Source organism: Eumetopias jubatus, unplaced genomic scaffold, assembly GCF_037043125.1.
Source record: "Eumetopias jubatus isolate StellerSeaLion01/CBP00866 unplaced genomic scaffold, mEumJub1_p1.0 scaffold_14, whole genome shotgun sequence".
Lineage (NCBI taxonomy): Eukaryota > Metazoa > Chordata > Mammalia > Carnivora > Otariidae > Eumetopias > Eumetopias jubatus.
This window is the reverse complement of record NW_028274820.1, coordinates 8,365,031-8,385,905: the sequence shown is the minus strand read 5'-3', so window position 1 is coordinate 8,385,905 and position 20,875 is coordinate 8,365,031.

The following is a 20,875-nucleotide window of genomic DNA, read 5'->3' as shown; positions in this document are numbered from 1 at the left end:
GAATTCTCTGTTGTTCCTTTTCCATCCCACATTCTCAATAAAACCTGTCAACATCTGAATCTAATTCTGTTTAACTTTTTTTATATTAAACAAATTAGATAATCCATTAAACAAATGGGAAGAAATAACATTAATAATATGTTGCACTTGCATTATGAAGTTAATTGGATTAACTAAATTAGCTCTTTTACATTCAGGCCTGCATATGTTTTTAATATTTAAAGCAAGAAATGACTAGGAGAACTCACATTTCCGGGATTTTCGCTCTTCATTAAAAAGCAGAGGTCAGTAATGTCTTTATTCTCTAAGCCTCAAATGAGACCATATACCATTAACAAGGTCAAAGTTGAAAGAAAGAAGAAAGAAAGAAAAAGAAAGAAAGAAAGAAAGAAAGAAAAAGAAAGAAAGAAAGAGAAAGAAAGAAAGAAAGAAAGAAAGAAAGAAAGAAAGAAAGAAAGAAAGAAAGAAAGAAAGAAAGAAAAAGAAAAGAAAGAAAAGAAAGAAAAAGAAGCTAGAGAACAGAATAGAAAAAGAAAAGAATCATGGACATTTCAATAACTCATAGTCCTACAAACCAATCTAATCTCATTTAGAGTAGAACAACAACAATGCAACAACAGTATCGTGGACCTCTTGGTTCGGCCTCAAGATACCATGACACCCTCAGGTAAGACCTCATTGGGATCATGGAAAAATCCAAGGTTCAGATTTCTCTGTACAAGGAAAAGATTTTGCTTGAGAATAAGATCCTACTCCGGAAATATTGAATACCTTGCCTTGAGGAGCAGAACAACCTTAAATTCAGGCTCCCTGGACCCTAACAATTGTGGTTGTTCTAATGGCACAGCTGAAGTTTCCCAGCCAGATTAATGCTAGAAATTTCAACTTCAGGGTGAAATGTGGTATGTCCTGTTAGCCACTGAGAATGCTCAATTATCATTTTAGTGTCACAGAGCTCAATGCATTATGAAGTGGTACTTTCTTCAATATGTAGATTATCCAAAATATTAAGTGTGTTCTATAACAGGTCGGATTCAAAAATTTGTATCATAATATTCAGTATTTTTTTTACATTCAGAAAAAAAATTGATTTTGGAATGTATTCATTCTGATTTTCCAGTAAGTGGCAAATTGTGAATGTCTTTGAGTATATAGTTCTTGATTTAAAGAAATGCTAGTCATCACTAAGTTCTGCCAATTCCCGTAACAGGAAATGGGTGAAGATCTTATGGTGTGCAATACCTTCATTTTATTATTATTATGGCAAGATTCAATAAAGTTTAAAAAGACAAAGACTTATTTTGACTTTTACAGAGAAAGGTAGCATAATTATATTACAAATTATATATAATACAAATTGTACCACCTTAGATTTAGCTAAAAATTCAGAAATTAACATGTCAGTCACAGTTGTAAATAATCAACAAGAGTTTAGGAATTCAGAATTCATCAAGTACATTTCTCTATTATAGATAACTGTTGGCTTTTGCTTAATAATTTTCACTTATTATATGTGCATATCATATTTCCCAGTTGCATTCACATAGATGATTACTTTTATTTAATAACACATAAGATCTGTGTATCTTGAAACAAACATCTTATCTCAATTACATTATTTTTACCAAAATGTTGAAATTTATAACAAATTAGGGTTTTTCTTTAACTCTCCAATGTCGTATATATATATATATATATGTATTTATATACATATTAACTTGCGTTATGTCTACACAAAAATATACTGCTGTGTAGGTAATAAGAAGAGAATACTAATTACTCCCATCTTTGTACCCTCAAACTAATCACATGCTGCACTGAGCACAAGGATCAGGAAACTCTTCTCTGAAACTAGGAAATGCCTATAAACAAAATTTCATTTATAAGAAAGCCAGACAAATGTTTTGTAAATAAGCTAAATTAAGGAATATGCTAAGAGAGGATGCAACCCTCTTGGGTCATGAGAGGAATAGACAGAGCATGTTTCCATATACATGTGGGATAGATATCCTGTGAGGCAAAATCAGTGGCCTCCTCACCTTAGATTAAATAGCATGGATAAGTTACAGTAGCCTCCCTGAACCTCACACCACAGATTTGTAGAAGACAGGAAAGCAAAAGTGTAGCTATACAATATTTGTAAACAGCTGATTGAGAAAAGCGTAGCATCAGAAAAGAGTGTCAGCAGAAGTGACATGTGTCCAAACCAAAACCTAGATAGGTTTGTCATGCAAAATGTTGAGAAAATTCCAAAAAGCACAAGGAGGAAAATTATTCTAAACAATGGAAGAAATTAACAAAAATTTTGTTAACTTCTTCCATTTTTTTGGAATTTTATATATTTGGGGATAATCAATAGCTTTTCAATATTGATTAAATTCACCAATAAACCTACCTGGTGTCACTCTATTTACCAATATTCTTTCAGTTAGTGAGGGAATTTCAGTAGTATTTGTATGTCTTACACAGTTTTTAAACTTTAGCTTTAGTTTTTATAGTTATTTTATAATTTAGTTATTGGGAATTATATACTTTTCATTATGTTATTATTTGTGTGTACACACGTTTCCTGTGTGTGAAAGAAAGTGCATAGAGACACTCTGATAAGGATCTGTGGGAAGACTCCTGTTCTCCTTAGTGAAAGTGTCAGCATACTAGCTTGGCCAATCATCCCTGAACACTGGCAGAGCATCAATATCTGCATTTCACAGAGAGTGTGGAAATGGGTTTCCTGTGGACCATGACCATGAGGCAGATCATGAGGCAACTCTGACTCCCTGGCGCAGACTTGGGGAAGAAATGCTGCTAGCCCAGGTTGTGGAAACACCAGAGCAGTGCAGAGAAGCTGCCTCTCCTTGAAAGGGGTACACGTCTCCAGCACCTTTCCCCCAGACTCTCTGCTAGCTTATTCCAAACTTACCTTGTTGGAGGACTTGCCTGCAGGCACTAACCAAGCGTGTATGTATGTCCTCAACGATGTATCTCTGTATTGTCTACCCTTTACATTCTGAAGCCAAGGATTTTACACTTAACTTTGAGGTACGACTAAAAAGAAAACAGTGCATAAGCTACATTTGGTTTTGGTCCCAAATACAGTGTGTGAAGTTAAATTCATGTTACAAAATTTTATTTTTAAATTAATTTTAATTACATAATTAATACATAAACAACTAAGCAAACGCATGTAAATAAACACAAGACTCACTGTAGAGGATGGATAATGCTCTTTGGACTTCCAACTCAATTCCAGTCCCCTATTTGTTTTCTGGAGCCGATCATACATATTAATTTCATGTGCTATTTGCAGACATATTTCTACACATATATGTATTTGTATGAACTATATGGTATTGTTTTGAGGGTCTTTTTAAGGCACATATTATATATTGTATTATATTATTCCATTTGTCTTACAATGTAGCTTGGTGAGGTATCCAAGAGACTTTATATGGATCTAGCTATCTTTATATTCAACTGTGGAAAAGTATTCCAAAGTATTAATATACCACAATTTCTGAAACCATACTCTTGTTAAGGGGTATGTTGGTTATTTCTAATTTTTTTTGCTATTAGAACTCTTCAGTGGTTGTTATTGTTGGTGCCTTTTTGTGTAGCTCTAAGATTGTAAGATGGATATCTAGAAATTAAGTTGTGGGGGCAAATATATTCACACTTCCAAATTATTCATCAGAGAGGCTGTACCAATTTATTCTTTCATAAGTCAAAACTTGATATCATCAAATTTCAAGTTGTCCTATTTTCACAATGAAAAATAATATTTCAGGGTTATTTTACTTTCTAGTGAGATTGAGATCATTTCATATATAAATTAGTCATTGTGCTTTCTATTCTATATAAATCTTTCCTTATTTTATAGCCCAATTTTTTGTATTAATTTATAGAAATTTTATATAATTTGAATGTTTTATCATTTGTCTATATTTTAAGTATATGTTCCCAAATCTTTTATTTCTTTTGAATTTGTGGAGGCTTTTGTTGCACAAATGGCTCAATTTAGTTAAATGTTGAATTCTTTTCTTTTTTAAAAAATATTTTATTTATTTATTTATTGAGAGAGAGAGGGAAAGCGTGCGTGAATGGGGGGAAGGGCAGTGGGAGAGGGAGAGAGAGAATCTCAAGCAGACTCCACGCTGAGCGCAGAGCCCGACGTGGAGCTCAGTCTCACAACCCTGAGATCATGACCTGAGCCGAAATCAAGATCAAGAGTCGGTGTCTCTCTCTTTTTTTTTTTTAAAGATTTTATTTATTTATTTGACAGAGACACAGCGAGAGAGGGAACACAAGCAGGGGGGAATGGGAGAGGGATAAGTAGGCTTCCCACTGAGCAGGGAGCCTGACGTGGGTCTGATCCCAGGACCCTGGGATCATGACCTGAACTGAAGGCAGACGCTTAATGACTGAGTCACCCAGGTGCCCCAATTTTGAATTGTTTTCTGTTATGGTTTAGTTTTTCTATTTAAGAATGACTTTCACTAGGGATGCCTGGGTGGCTCAGTCAGTTAAGCATCTGACTCTTGATTTCAGCTCAGGTCATGTTCTCAGGTCTTGAGATCAGGCCCTGAGTTCGGTTCCATGCTGAGTGTGGAGCCTGCTTGGGATTCTCTCTCTCTCTTTGCTCCCCCTACCCCCGCTCACGCTCTCTCTCTCATTCTCTAAAAAAAAAAGAATGACTTTCATTACCCATGAGAACCTGTATTTGTGTGTTATGTAAATAATCTATGTTTCTCTATTACAGTTTACACAAACATATTTTATCTACGTACATGTATATGGTATTTGTGTACATTTTCTCTTCTCTATAAATTTAGATTCAATTTGCCACTTTTTAAAAAAAAATCTTATTGAAATCTTGATTTCTATTGCACTGAATTTATAGATAAATTTAGAGATAATCGAGTCTTTGCATATTGTGTTTTCTCATCTATAAACATGAAGTAGCTCTCTATTCACATATCCTCCACAAGGTCTAGTGTATTTCAAGTTAACTTCCGTAAGTTCTAATATTTGTTTCCATTGTATATGGAATTTTTTCTTATGTTGTGTTTTCAAACTAGTCATTTTTTATTTATGGTGGAGGCCATTCATTTTTCAAGGTTTCCCCTTACCTGCCTTCTTGTTGGACTCTTATTGTTTTAAATAATTCACTACTTGATTTTTCCAAGGTCAAATCAGTAAATTTAACAACAGTTTTCTCCTTCATATTCAAATGTTTATATATCTTCTTTTTTCTTAAAATAATAGTTTGTTTCCTAGTAGTTTAAGGAAAATGTGAATACTACCAGTGGTTTTAAGCATCTTTGTTTTGTTGTTTAATATTATTTCCATTTTGTTTGCATTTACTTTACAAATTTGTTTGGCTTTATACTTGTATAGAAATTCTAGGCATGAATTCTAGACATGAAAATTTACACTCAATTTATATAATGTATACTTATGTAATATTGAAGTAAAAATAATGTAAGTCAATATATATATAGGTTCCACAAGAATTTGGGTTTTCCTTTTTCTCATGTAAAAGTACGTAGAGTTGAGAAACACTGATGATAGTAGAATAACACAGGTTTAAAAAATCAAAGGGTCTAGTTTAGGTAGACCTGGGTTTGGGTCATGGCTTTGACAAATTTGTTGTTTTTTCTTATTAATGAAAATAATTCAGTGGAGGAGGGGGGGGGGTCACTTTTTTTTTTTTTTTAAGCAGAGAAGGGTGAAATAAAACATGTGATGTGTTATACGGTGTGCTTAAATGTGGAAGAAACTGGGCAGGAGGCCAGTGACAAGGCAGCTATGATGATTCAGGTATGAGGGGATAAACATAAAAAATTGGCTTGTGAAAAAGAAAAAGGAAGTACAGTTAAGATACTGGAGGCTTGTAGTTATGTGTCTAATCTGATTAAATGTGTGTTATAGAATGTAAGGCAACATGGCTCTGTTTCTTCTTTGAAAGCACTGAGTCAAATTTTATAATTCTATTTCCAATTACAGTGGACCATTTTTTGCTTGCTTGTTTCAAGTTTATGTTTAAATTCTAGTTAACATGTAGTGTAATATTGGTTTCAGAAGTAGAATTTAATGAGTCATCACTTACATATAACCCCCAGTGCTTATCACAACAAGTGTCCTCCTTAATACCCATCACCCATTTAACCATCCCCCACCCACTTCCCTCCAGCAACCCCCAGTTTGTTCTCTGTAGTTAATAGTCTCTTATGGTTTCCTCCCTCTCTCTTTTTTTTCTTCCTTCCCCTATATCCATCTATTTTGTTTCTTAAATTCTACATATGAGTGAAATCATATGGTATTTGTCTTTCTCTGATTTGTTTCACTTAGCATAATACACTCTAGCTCCATCCATGTCTTTGCAAATGGCAAGATTTCATTATTTTTTATGGCTGAGTAATATTCCATAATTACTGTTGACCCTTGAGCAACATGGGGATTAGGGGTGCAACCCTTTATGTAGTTAAAATCTGTGTGTAACTTTTGATTTCCTCAAAATTTAAGTACTAATAGCCTATTGTTGGCCAGAAGTCTTACCAATAACTTAAACGGTTGAATAGCACATTGCATATGTATTATATACTCCTTCTTATAATAAAGTAACTTAGAGAAAATTGCTATTTAGAAAACTGGAAGGAAGAGAAAATACATTTACAGTACTATACTGTATTTATTGAAAAAATCTGTGTATAAGTTGACCTGTACAGTTCAAACCCATGTTGTTTGAGGGTCAACTATAATACCATTTGGAAATCTTCTACTTTTCTATTACAATACTTTTTATCAATCTGCCCACCACACAACAAAAGAAGATGCAAATAGATGAGAAGAGGAAATCATAATGAAAAATAGCACATATGTCTATTTTGTTCATATTAAGACATGTAAAACACAATATTTCAAATTGTTAGTGTTTAAATTAATTTTAGGACTATATAATAGACTATATAAATATGGAATAAAATAAATTTCAAATTTTCACCTCATTCTATGTTGCAAGAGAGCAGTTTATTAGAAAAAAAATTAACCTTTAACAATAAATGTTTATATATTTTAAAAATATTTCTGAACTACTCAATAGAATTGCATATACATAGTTAGAATGATTTGTGAAATAAGAAATAAGAATAAGTGTTAATGAGTATGTGGGGAAATGGGAAGTCTCATACACTGTTGGTGAACAGTTTAAATTTGTACAGCCACTCTTGAAAACAGTATTGAGGTTCCTCAAAAAATTAAAAATAGTACTAACATACAATCCATCAATTCCACTTCTGGGTATATAGCTGAAGGAAAATAAATTACTATCTAAAAGAGATATCTGTATCCCCATGTTCACTGCAGTATTATTTGCAACAGCCAAGACATGAATAAAACTCATGCCCATCGATGAATGGATAAAGAAAATGTAGTCTATATATACAATGGGACATTATACAGCCATAAATAAACATAAACAAGAAAAAAAAAGTGTTATTTGCAACAACATGGAGGGACCTTGAAGGCATTAGGCTAAATGGAAAAAGACACAGAAAAACAAATACTATGTGATCTTACTTATATACAGAATCTAAAAATTAAAAAAATAATCATAGAAACAGAACAGGTTGATGATTGCCAGGGGAGGTGGTTGGGTGAGGGAAAAGGGTTAAGGTGGTCAAAAGGTACAAACTTCCAGTTATAAGAAAAATAAGTCTAATATTAAATATTTTAAACTATTAAAAAACACAAACTTTTTATAGTTTAATATTAAAAGAGCCAATTCTAATAAACATAGATATTAGACATACCAAATTCATTTTATAAATGCTGAAGAATTTAGAATTAAAATTTATAGAACAAAAAGTTGTTATATGACTATAAAAGGCGTATTTAATTTCCAAATTACAAAAATTGTTTGAACTTTTTTTGTTCCTTCTAAAACAATAAATACAGCTGTTTTTATAATTTCTCATAATAAAGAAAATTAATGTAGAAGTCAGGATTATTATACATATCTTACTTTGGATATTTAAATTCTTTTCTGTGAATTTTCTTTTAGGAGTGATAAAAAGCATTCATTTCTTAATACTGTTTGCAACGCTTTTTAAAATGTCCTGGTAGGGGTGCTTGGATGGCTCAGTCAGTTAAGCGTCTGCCTTTGGCTCAGGTCATGATCTCAGGGTCCTGGAATCAAGCCCCGCATCAGGCTCTCTGCTCAGTGGAAAGCCTGCTTCTCCCCCTCCCACTCCCCCTGCTTGTGTTCCCTCTCTCGCTGTGTCTCTCTCTGTCAAATAAATAAATAATATCTTTAAAAAAAACTGTCCTGGTATATTGTGGGCAAGGGACTATTAGAATGCTGATAATGATGAAAAGTAAGCGTGGCTCTAATATTCTATTACTTAAGATTTGGTTGTATTTCCTGAACATGCAGAATACTGAAGCATGTTAGTACAATAATTACAAACATTTCCTTGAAGGCATCTTGTTGGTCCACATTGCAAACAGACAAGGGAATTGGAAACTGAATGTACAATGCTGGTTCTTTTGATATCCTGAGTGCTAGATTTTAAAGCAACTTTTATGAAACCCACTGGAAGAGTTTTTTCTGGCACCAATTCATTTTTATTTTGACTTTGTAATGAATGATCATGCTCTTGATGTGAACTTGAAGAATAATACTTGAATGCATAGCTTAAGTGTTATGTGAATTAATAAGAATTATAGTCTGATGTATGAATTTACATTTAAAATAAATCAGTAGCTATTTAAAGTAGATAATTATTTTTCAGTAAAGTGTAATACCATTATATTAATCAGTTTTGTAAGAATCATTCTGGATTGCCCTTCACGTCTGCTATGGGTTGAAGAGTGTCCCCTCCAAATTTATATGTTTAAGTCATAATCCCCAGTACCTCAGAATATAACCATATTTGGAGATAAGGTCTTTAGAGAGGTAATTAGGTTAAACTGAGGTTATTAGGGTGAACTCTAATCCAGTGTGACTGGTGTCCTTATAAAAAGAGGAGATAAGAGGGGTGCCTGGGTGGCTCAGTTGGTGAAATGTCTGACTCTAGATTTCGGCTCAGGTCATGATCTCAGGGTCCTGAGATCAAGCTCCACATTGGGCTCCATGCTCAGCAGGGAGTCTGCTTGTCCATCTCCCTGTGCTCTTTCCCCCACTCACAATCCCCCCCCAAATAAATAAAAATCTTAAAGAAAAAGAAGAGATAAGAACAGAAACATTCACAGAAGGAAGACCTTGTGAGGAATCAGGGAGAAGACAGCCACCTATAAGCCACCTATAAGCTAAGGAAAGAGATCTTAGGAAAAACCAACTTGCCAATACCTTGATCTTGGACTTGTAGCCTCCAGAATTATGAGAAAATAAATTTCTGTTATTTAAACCACTTGATCTATGATACTTTGTTATGACAGCCCTAGCAAACTAATACAATATCATTGTGCTAAAGGAGATAAGAACAGAGACATTCACAGAAGGAAGACCTTGTGAGGAATCGGGGAGAAGACAGCCACCTACAAGCTAAGGAAAGAATGCCATACTTTGTTATGGCAGCCCTAGCAAACTAATACAATATCATTGTGCCAAATTATTTGTGACATGGCAAAAGTAATTATAGGAAATTATTTATTTTGCTGCTATGTCTTTTACAATTACACCATATAAAGCATTTGGTATCATGGTTTTCCTCTCTCCTAGCCAAAATTAATCTTTTCTTCCCCTATACATAAAGAAAATGATTTAGAATTCCTGGATAAAATGTATGTGGTTAGCCACGGCTTCTCAAAATGTTTTTATATCTGTGAAAAGATAGAAAAAAAAAGATGCAAAGTCACAGCAAGAAAGAATGCAAAGATTCCCAGTATACTTATTCCCAGGATCTAGAAAGGATTTCCACCAGTCAAAGGGCTAGAGAAAGAGGAAGCAGAAACGTAATCAGCTGAAGTGCTGAAATCTCATAAATTAAACTTCTGGTCCTGGAAAATGGCAGATTTAGGTCTCCCCACCCTTCAGTCCTCTGGCTTGAAGATTCCTAAAATCAGACAGCCATACCCTTCCTGTCTTTGGGATACCCAAAGCCGCAAGCCCTGTCTTACCTGTCATGACCAGCTTCCCACATCCAAGGGAAGCACAAGTCCAAGGAGAGAGGAGGGAGGGAGGGAAATGGATCAACCCACTGAAGCATCCTGGGATTTTAGGGCATGTGGGTACCTGGGGGAGAACAGCTAAGTGGTTGGTCTTAGGCTAGATCCTAGAAAGTGGGTCAGCTGTGGAGATTTCATTGTTTATTTTAATGGGGATAATGGGGGTTGAAGGGTTCAGTGTGAGGCGGGAAAGAGGGAGACTAAGATGGAGACCCTCAGTGCTGCCCTTCCAGGATAAACAAAGTATATGTGTGTGTCGGGGCGGGGGCATTGTCTCTTTGCTCTCAGTCTCTTATCTATGTCAACAGGAAATCCAGGCAGGAATTGGATATGTTAGAAAATAAAAATAATTTTCCCTGTATCTTCTAGATTCTTGGCTGAGACCCTCCTGTAATAAAAAGACAAATTAAGTGGAGAAAAATAAATTTAATTCCATGTGTACAAGAGGAAGCCCCACAAAGATATGAGACTCAAAGAACTGACCAGAGTAGGCAGTTTTTATTCCTTTTAGACAGTGAAACAATAAATTTGTGAAGAATTGATAAGATGTAAGAGTTTGGGCTAGGTGTAGTAAAATGGTGAAGAAGTAACAAGTTTTGTTTATACAGTCTTCTTGGCCTTAAATTCTCTGTCTCTGGTGTTGAGGACATCTTCTTACCTCCTGGTACAGGGATGGTAAACTTCACATGGGAGATTTATCTCTTGCTTTCTGGGAAGAAAAACAAAGGGGGTGAGGGAGGTCAAAGTGACCTTCCTGTTTCTTTTGTTTTCTCAAACTCCTTGAGAAACCATATTTAATATGCCATGACATCTCTTTTGGGTGGTGTGTCCTGAAACTCCATCAGGTACATATAGGAGTACATTTCTCCATCAATCAATAGCAAGGAACCATAAGCAGAGAATGGGCAGGGATGAAAAACAATGGGCTAAGGTAAAATTCTCTGATACAGGGGCTGGCTAAGGGAAGGGAGGACTAATATTAAATAAAAAGTACAAAAAAAGAAGTCAAAAATATGCATTATAGGAACTTCCTATAGTCATTAAGTGAATATTTACATGGAATTTTGAAGGCATGTGGACACATGTTTAAAACTCCAGAAAAATGTTAGTATGTACATGTTATAAAAAATACTCATAGAGGGGTGCCTGGGTGGCTCAGTCAGTTAAGCAGCTGCCTCTTGATTTCAGCTCAGGTCATGGTCCCAGGGTCATGAAATCGAGCTCTGCGTTAGGCTCCATGCTCAGTGGGGCATCTGCTTGAGATTCTCTCTCTCCCTCTGCCCCTCACCCGCTCTCTCTTGCTTTCTCAAATAAATAAACTCAATTGAAAAAAAATACCCAAGTTGTGAATAGCCTCAGCATTTAGATATAGGTACTTTTGATTATCTTCTGCAAACTGTTTTTTTTTTTATCTTTCACATTCTCTTCAGATAACATTTATTTTGAAAATGAAATAGTTTATTTAAAATATGGAAGGATTAGGGCACCTGGGTGGCTCAGATGGTTAAGCGTCTGCCTTCGGCTCAGGTCATGATCCCAGGGTCCTGGGATCGAGTCCCGCATCGGGCTCCCTGCTCGGCGGGGAGCCTGCTTCTCCCTCGGCCTCTCGCTCTCTCTCTCTCATGAATAAATAAATAAAATCTTGAAAAAAATAAAAAAATAAAATAAAATATGGAAGGATTAAATGATGTTTAAGAGACTTAAAAATACAATCTACATTTAATCTAGAGAAAACGTTTGGTGTCTACTTTCTCTAGTATAATCTTTAACAGCTGCATGTTCTTTATGCTGTGTGACTGACTTTGTCTTTACTGAAATTTAATCTGCCTATTATTCAAATGTTCTACATAATAACACCTAATATTGGAAAGATAGCTATAGTTTATAGGACACATGCATAATTTCTCATTTAATCTTCACATCTGTCTTGAGAAATAGGTAAAATAGGAATTATTCTCACTGGTTTCGTGATGAAGGAGTCAAACCAAGAGAGATGACTCGAGAGGTCCAAGGATATATAACCACTACTTGGTGGGACCTGATTATTCAGGTCTTGATGTCAAGGACAATATTCTTCTCAGCACCCCATAAGCTATTGTGAAACTTGCACCACTCTAGTGTAACCTGCCTAAACTCCTCGGGGGATAACAGTAGTCCCATGGAACGCAGAGAAGACAGCTTCATGGTCTAAGGAGAGTCTGGCTTAACTTCTGGGTCCCTACCCAACAAATGGAAAGAACATAGCTTTGGAATACAAAGTCATCCTGGAACATGGGAGGAGGCTCTAAGGAGCCTCCAGGGTGGATTCTCTGCTCTAATCATGTTGTGAAGCATTTCCCCATGCCCATTAACCCATCCACCAAGAGAAGCATTATCAATAGCTCCCCAATGCAAACATCTCTACCATCTGGGAATTAATCTAAAGTGTACTAGATGCATATCACATGTTTCAAACTTGATGGTTACTTCCAAAGAAGTTCCTCTATCCTTGATCCCCCTTCCCTCCGAAAGAAATGAGTAAATCTAGCCCAGGAGAATGCAGGGGAGGTGATACGGAATTTGGAAAGAGACACACTTGGTTTCTTTTCCTATGTAATAACTTACTTTGGGAAAGTCACTTGTCTTAATGTATGCAATTTTCTCACAATATTCTGAGTCTTCGTAGTTTAGAATTACAGAGAAGTGATATTTACAATTTAAAAAAAATTTTGCTTTAAGATATTATGACTACCAAGCTTCATTAAAATACAAATAAAAACTGATAAGTTTTTTTTTTATTAAGCAATCCCTGAATTATCATTAATTATCACACTTTACAGCTAGCCTGAGAAAAATTTACTCATCCTATAGGGTTGTTTTTTGGATTAAATGTAAACAGACAAACAAAAACATAATGTATCTGGTATATATTGGGTACAAAATGAACATATATCCCTTTCAAATCCTGGCCTACTTTATTCCTCCTGGTGAAAATTATTACATTGATTAATAACCTTATTCACTGATTCTCATTTGTATATTCCTGTGCTGTTACACCCATCACCTTTCCCCTCCCTGCAAAGCTTCTGACTCTTCCCTCTGTGCACTTCTTCCATTGTGTGTTAAGAAATCTCTGTTCATATGAAAACACATTTGTTTGCTGAAGCTTTTTGTTTGTTAAACAACAGAAGCACCTCATCATCACATATGTAAATCTGTCTTCTCTTATTTTTTGGTAACTCTTATCAAATTATAAACAGTAGATAAAATTGTACCAAGAAAGCATGTTGCTGGCTTGAAGGACCTTAGAATCTGATAGAGGAATGCAGATTGTGCTTGTGTGTGTGTGTGTGTGTGTGTGTGTGCACTCATACGTTTTTATAAACACGTAATTTTTTTTAACATTTTTTTAAAAGATTTTATTTATTTGTTTGACAGAAAGAGACACAGCGAGAGAAGGAACACAAGCAGGGGGAGTGGGAGAGGGAGAAGCAGGCTCCCCGCTGAGCAGGGAGCCCAATGTGGGGCTCGATCCCAGGACCCTGAGATCATGACCTGAGCCGAAGGCAGACGCTTAACGACTGAGCCCCCCAGGTGCCGTTGTTGTAATTTTTATGATAAGATCTGTACAGCGTTGAATGGAGATATGTAGGTAATTGATAAATTTTAATAGGTAGGGGCAGAAGGGATGGCAAAAGAGTAAACATGCATACATTTGTAGATATTTGAGCTAATAATTAAAATATGAGCATGGAGGACATTCCATGCCGCCAAATAGTAGAATCGTAAAGGACCTGGTCACTGGGAGTAACTAGTGACCACTGGGGTTTAGAGAACAAAAAGGTACAGTAAGGAGTATATTTGAAGACCCAGGCACAGGAAAGGCATCGAAGAGGAAGTTTCAGGTAAATTTGGACTTCATTCCGTAGTCAGTGAAGATGATTATTTATTTATTTTTCATTCAACAAATATTTATTAAGCGCTTACCATGTTACCAAAGACACAGTTCCAGGCCCGGGGGCTCTTTGGTAAATAAATCAGACAAGGTTCTCTGCCTTCATGGATCTTCATTCTGCAGGTTTGGCTCTGAGTTTGGCTCAGTTGTGCTCTCTGAACAGAGTATCAAGGAAAGCCAGGGGGGACCCATTTCCTGCTTTATCTTTTGCTTTGTCTTTTTTTTTTTTTAAGTTCAAAATTTTAATAGTTAACATATAGTGTTACGTTAGTTTCAGGTGTACAATATAGTGATTCCACGCAGTGCTCATCAGGTCAAGTGTACTCTTTAATGCCCGTCACCTATTCCACCCGTTCCTCCACCCACCTCCCTGTTGGTCACCATCTGTTTTTTCCTCATTATTAAGATTCTTTGTTTGTTTCGGGGCGCCTGGGTGGCTCAGTCGGTTAAGCGACTGCCTTCGGCTCAGGTCATGATCCTGGAGTCTCGGGATCGAGTCCCGCATCGGGCTCCTTGCTCAGAGGGGAGTCTGCTTCTCCCTCTGACCCTCTTCCCTCTGGTGCTTTCTATCTCTCTTTCTCTCTCTCTCAAATAAATAAATAAAATCCTTAAAAAAAAAAGATTGTTTGTCTCTCTTTATTTTTCCTTTGTTCATTTGTTTTGTTTCTTAAATTCCACATAATTATCTTTCTCTAACTGACTTATTTCACTTAATATTATACTCTCTAGCCCCATCTATGTTGTTGCAAATGACAAGATTTCATTAATTTTTATGCTGAATAATATTCCATTGTATATATATATATATAATATATATACATCACTTCTCTATCCATTCATCTGTTGATGGAGAGTTGGGCTGCTATGATTTGGCTATTGTAAATGTTGCTGCAATAAACATAGCGGTGCATGTATCCCTTTTAATTAGTATTTAGTACTCAGTTTTATATCTAGTAGTAAGATTGCTGGATCATAAGATAGTTCCATATTTAACTTTTTAAGGAACCTCCATAGTGTTTTCCACAGTGGCTGCCCCAGTTTGCATTCCCACCAACAGTGCACAAGTGTTCCTTTTTTCTCCACATTCTCACCAACACCCATTGTTTCTTCGATTTTAGCCATTTTGACAGGTGTCAGACATTAACAGACAATAAACATTGTTGTTTAATTTGCATTTCCCTGATGATGAGTGATGTTGAGTATATTTACATGTGTCTGTTGGCCATCTAGATGTTTTCTTTGGGTAAATGTCTATTCACATCTTCTGCCCATTTTTAAATTGGATTATTTATTTTTGGGGTGTAGATTTGTATAAGTTCTTTACATATTTTGGATACTCACCCTTTATCTGATATGTCATTCAAATGGGAGAAATCATTCACTAGGTTGCCTTTTAGTTTTGTTGACCGTTTCCCTCACTGCACAGAAGGTTTTTATTTTGATGAAGTCCCAATAGTTTATTTTTGCTTTTGTTTCCCTTGCCTCTGGAGACGTGTCTAGTAAGAAGTTGGTATGGCCAAAGTCAAAGGGGTTACTGCCTGTGTTCTCCTCTAGGATTTCGATGGTTGCCTGTCTCATATTTAGGTCTTTCATCCATTTTGAATTTATTTTTGTGTATGGTGTAAGAAAGTGAGAGATCTATTTTCATTCGTCTGCATGTGGTAGTTCAATTTTCCCAACACCATCTGTTGAAGAGACTGTCTTTTTTCCATTGCATATTCTTTCCTGCTTTGTCAAAGAGTAATTGACCATATAATTCTGCATTTTCTATTCTGTTCTGTTGACCTATGTGTCTGTTTTTGTGCCAGTACCTTACTGTTTTGATCACTACAACTTTGTCATATAACTTGGGGTCTGGAATTGTGATACCTCCAGCTTTGCTTTTCTTTTTCAAAACTGCTTTGGCTGTTTGGTGTCTTTTGTGGGTCCATATAAACTTTAGAATTGTTCTAGTTCTGTGAAAAATGCTTTTGGTTATTTTGATAGGGATTGAATTAAATGTGTAGATTGCAGTGGGTAGTATAGACATTTTAACAATATTTGTTTTTCCAATCCATGAGCATGGAATATCTTTCTATTTGTTTCATCTTCAGTTTTTTTTTTTTTAAATCAATGTTTTATAGTTTTCAGAGCACAGGTCTTTCTTTGGTTAAATTTATTCCTGGGTAGCTTATATTTTTGATGTAATTGTAAATGGAATTGTTTCCTTAATTTCTCTTTCTGTTGCTTCATTATTAGTGTAGAGAAATGCAACAGATTTCTGAACATTGATTTTTGTATCTTGGAACTTCACAAAATTCACCTATCAGTTTTATTAGGTTTTTGTGGAACCTTTAGGATTTTCTATATAGAGTATCATGTCATCTCTAAATAGTGAAAGTTTTACTTCTTCCTTACCAATTTGGATGCCTTTTATTTCTTTTTGCTGTCTGACTGCTGTGGCTAGGACTTCCAGTACTTTGTTGAATAAGAGTGATGAGAGCGGACATCCCGGTCTCGTTCCTGACTTTAGCCGAAAAGGTCTCAATTTTTTCCCATTGAGATGATATGTGCTATGGGTTTTTCATATAAGGCCTTTATTATACTGAGGTATATTCCCTGTAAACCTACTTTGCTGAAGGTTTTTATCATGAATCGATGTCATTCTTTGTCAAAATGTCAAATGCTTTTTCCATCTATGGAAATAATCATGTTTTTATCCTTTCTTTTATTGATTTAAGGTATCATGTTGTTTGGTTTGTGAATATTGAACCACACTTGCATTCTCAGAATAAATTCCGCTCTATTGCGCTCAGTGATTTTTTTAATGTATTGTTGGATTCAGTTTGCTAGTATTTTGTTGAGGATTTTTGCATTTATGTTCATCGGGTTTATTGGCCTGTAGTTCTCTTTTTTAGTGGTGTCTTTATCTGGTTATGATATCGGGGTAATGCTAGCCTCATAGATTGAAATTGGAAGTTTTCATTTCTTTTTAAAAATATTTTATTTATTTATTTGAGAGAGAGAGAGAGACAGAGATAGTGAGAGAGAACATGAGCTGGGAGGAGAGGGAGAAGCAGGCTTCCTGCTGAGCAGGGAGCCTGAGGTAGGGCTCAATCCCAGGACTCTGGGATCATGACCTGAGCCAAAGGCAGATGCTTAACTGACTGAGTCACCCAGGTGCCCTGGAAGTTTTTCTTTCTCTTCTATTTTTTTTGGAATAGTTTGAGAAGGATAGGTATTATCTCTTTAAGTGTTTGGTGAAATTCACCTGTCTGGGCCCAGACTTTTGTTTTTTGAGAGTTTTTTTTATTTCTGATTCAAATCATTGCTGGTAATTGGTATTCAAATTTTCTGTTTCTTCCTGCTTCAATTTTGGTAGGTATATGTTTCTAGGAATTTATTTATTTCTTTTAAATTGTCCAATTTGCTAGCATATAATTTTTCATAATGTTCTCTTACAATCATTTATATTTCTGTGGTGTTGGTTATTTCTCATCCTTTGTTTCTATTTTGTTTGGGTCTACCCCCCCTCAATCTTTCTCTCTCTGTCTGATGGGTCTTGCTAGAGGCTTATGAATTTTATTGATATTTTCAAAGAATCACTCCTGGTTTCATTAATCTCTTCTATTGTTTTTTAGTGTCTATATCATTCATTTCTGGTCTAATCTTATTATTTCCTTTCTTCTACTAGTTTTGGGTTCTGTTTGTTCTTTTTCTACCTCCTTTAGGTGTAAGGTTAGGTTATTTGAGATTTTTCTCAAATAAACTTTCCTCTTAGAACCACTTTTGCTGCATCCCAAAGATTCTGGACCATAACATTTTCATTTTCATTTATTCCCATGTACTTTTTGATGCTTTTTAAATTTTTTTGGTTGACCCATTTATTGTTTAATAGCATGTTATTTCACCTCAATGTATTCATGCTCTTTCCAAGATTTTTTTTCTTGTAGTTGATTTCTAGCTTCAAAGCGTTGTGGTCAGAAAAGATGTGTGGTATGACTTCAGTCTTTTTCTTTGAAAGATTTTATTTATTTATTTGACAGAAAGAGACACAGAGAGAGAAGGAACACGAGCAGGGGGGAGTGAGAGAGGGAGAAGCAGGCTTCCTGCCGAGCAGGAAGCCCAATGGGGGACTTGATCAGAAGATCCTGGGGCCATGACCTGAGCCAAAGGCAGAGGTTTAATGACTGAGCCACCCAGATGCCCCTATACAACTGTGTTTAAATTTGGAAAACTTCCATGTAATAACACATTTAAAATTTGACTAAAGATATTTCAGCATTGGAAAATACCTAAAAGAGACCCAAAGTACTGAAATTGACTCAAGAATAACATGGATGGGACTGGAGGAGATGATGCTAAGTGAAATAAGTCAAGCAGAGAAAGTCAATTATCAGATAGTTTCACTTATATATGAAACGTAAGGAATTGAACAGAGGACATTAGGAGAAGGAAGGGAAAAAGGAAGGGGGGAAAATCGGAGGGGGAGATGAACCATGAGAGACTATGGACTCTGAGAAACAAACTGAGGGTTCTAGAGGGGAGGGGTGGGGGGATGGGTTAGCCTGGTGATGGGTATTAAGGAGGGTACGTTCTGCATGGAGCACTGGGTATTACACGCAAACAATGAATCATGGGACACTACATCAAAAACTAATGATGTACTGTATGGTGACTAACATAACATAATAAAATTAAATTAAATTAAAAGAAAAAAATAACAGAAAATCTGAATAAACATAAAAACAAAGAGATTGAATTGTTAATTTATGACCTCCCACAAAGAAAAGCCTACACTATAATGGATTCATGAGTGAATTCTACCAAATATTTAAAGAAGAATTAATACCAATTCTTCACAATGTCTGCAAAAAAATTAAAGACCAGGGAACACTTCCCAAGTCATTCCATGTGATTATCATTATCCTGATAACAAAACAAGGCAAAGGCATCCCAAGAGAAAAAACAAACAAATAAAAATCAACCAAACAAGCCACCCTCCTCCACTAAAACCCCAAAAAAGAAAAAAGCAAAGATGTAGAACAGTACCTTTTAGAAATTTAGATACAAAATTCCCTTAAAAAAATTAATAAATCAAATCCAGCAACATTTAAAAAGGATTATACATCACGATGAAGTAGAATTTATCCCAGAGGTACAATGTTGGCTTAACATTAAAAAATCAATTGATGTGAAACAGCATTTTACTAGAATAGAGGGTGTATTAAGTGTGTCTTTTTATTGTTCTGTTTTTTGGTGCTTAGCCATCTGGGGCCTTGTTCACTCTGAAGGGACTGCCCCTCCCAGGGTTAGCCAATTCCTAGAAATAACAAACAGCTTGCTGCAAGTGTGCCTCTCATATTCAAGCTAACCAATCCAAAGCACATCCCCACCCCACCACCTCCTTTATCTCATTGTCACACTCCTGGGTACTATCTCCCTGCCCTAATCACACCAGGGCCAGGTACCAGACATCTAGAGACATTCCCTATATCACAGAGCCCACTGAAATTATTCAAATTAGGCAATCTTAAACCTGATTATCCTGCCTAGACCATTCCTTGTGGTATACACCACAAAAAAAAAAGGCTCTTGCCAACATTTTTCCCTCACTCCTTCTGCCTCATTACTGATGACCTTGGTGCTCCCTTGTGTGGCCCAGCATACATGCCAAGCCTCCTGTTTCCAGGGAACTGTGAGCAAACTTATTTCTTCATAACAGTCATTTCCATGTCTGCGTGTCTTACCATACCTGTGTACAAAAACCCCATGTACCCTCAAAATGCAGGGCAAAACCACATAATTATTTCAATAGACAGAAAAAAACATTTGACAAAATCCAGCACTCTTTCATGAAAAAAGCACACAGTACACTAGGTATAGAAGGGGACTTCTTCAACCTAGTAATGAACTTCTACAAAAAGCCCACAGTTAACATTATACTTAATGGTGAAAGACTGAATGCTTAATTCTAAGCTCAGGAACGAGAGAAGGATGTCCACTTTTGCTACTTCTATTCATGATTGTGCTAGAGGTTCTAGATAGGATAATTAGTCAAGAAAAAGAAGCACAAGGCATCCTGATTAGAAAAGAAGAGTAAAACTATATTTATTTGAACATAATATGATCTTGTATATAAAAAATTCTACAGAATTCACTAAAAAAAACTTATTAGAACAAAGAAGTAAGTAAAGCAAGGTTGCAAGATACAAGATCAATATACAAAAACATCAATTTTCTTCTATAGACTAATATAGTATCCTATTGCTGTTGTAGCAAGTTACCATAGATTTTATGACTTAAAAAAAATAAAGGTGTTATCTTTCAGTCCTTTATGTCAGAAGTTTGATGTGTGTCTCAATGGGCGAAATTCCAGGTGTCAGCAGAGCTGATTTCCTTTCTGGAGGATCTAGGGGAGAATTCATTTCCTTATCTTTTGCAAACCCTATATACTGCATATGTTCTTTGACTCATGGCCCCTTCTCTGCTTCCATCCCCATATGTCCTGTCCTGCCTCTGAGAGTTTGAGGGAGAATGGGAGTGGTTACTTAGGACTATGGGGTTTCTTTCTGGAGTGATGAAAATGTTCTCAAGGTGATTATGGTAATGGTTGTGCAATTCTGTGAATGCACTAAAATCAATTGAATTTTAGACTTGAAATGGGTGAATAGCACGGTATGCGAATTATATTTCAATAAAGCTGCCAGTAAAGATATAGAAAAAATGAGAACAATGGTGTGAACAATGTCTTCATATGAGAACATATAAATGAATATTAATTTCTACAATATAGTG